This window comes from Papaver somniferum, unplaced genomic scaffold (assembly GCF_003573695.1).
Source record: "Papaver somniferum cultivar HN1 unplaced genomic scaffold, ASM357369v1 unplaced-scaffold_29, whole genome shotgun sequence".
Taxonomy (NCBI): Eukaryota; Viridiplantae; Streptophyta; class Magnoliopsida; order Ranunculales; family Papaveraceae; genus Papaver; species Papaver somniferum.
In genome coordinates, this window is record NW_020639929.1 from 1,088,016 (window position 1) to 1,088,761 (window position 746).

Genomic DNA, 746 nt, shown 5'->3' on the forward strand with positions numbered 1-746 from the left:
GGACTACTCGTCCCTCGTGTATCAAGTTACCTGAAACTGAAGCAAATTATGAACTTAAGCCTGGAACCTTACAGTTGCTCCCAATCTTTTTAGGAAAAGAAAATGAAAACCCCTATTTCCATGTTAGGGACTTTGAGGAAATTTGTAGTACCCTGAAAATTAGAAACCTTGATGATGATGCTTTAAAACTCAGGTTATTCCCCTTTTCCTTAAAAGATAAAGCCAAGTCGTGGCTGTATAGTTTGGCTTCCGAATCAATTGAAACCTATGAACAACTTACATCCGCCTTTTTGAACAATTTTTTCCCTAGGCACAAAACCTCGTCTATTAGGACGCAAATCTGCACGTTTACACAACAGGAAGGAGAATCTTTGTATAGGTATTTGGAAAGGTTCAATGATTTATTAGCCCAATGTCCTCATCATGGTTTAGAAAAGGTTAGGTTAGTTCAGATCCTTTATGAGGGTTTAGATTATCCCACCACAACTACAGTAGAGTCCATGTGTACAGGTGGGTTTGAAAACCAAACAGTTGATTATGAGATGACATACTTGCATGAAATCGCTGAAAATACCCAACAATGGGAAAGTAATAGGGTACCCCAGAAAACAATTCTTCTAGGCAGAGGAAACGTTAATAGGGTAGAAGAAAGCTACGAATCAGATGCCAAAATTGCTGCTATAGCAAAAAGGTTAGAAGATTTAGAAGTGGGTCATACTAGTGGTAGAATAGAGCCTTTTTGGGAA

At 38.5% G+C, this 746-nt stretch overlaps 1 pseudogene; it reads right to left on the minus strand.

Moving 5' to 3' along the window:
* Nucleotides 1-330: 330 nt before the first annotated feature.
* Nucleotides 331-430, minus strand: LOC113341498 (annotated as a pseudogene).
* Nucleotides 431-746: the final 316 nt, after the last annotated feature.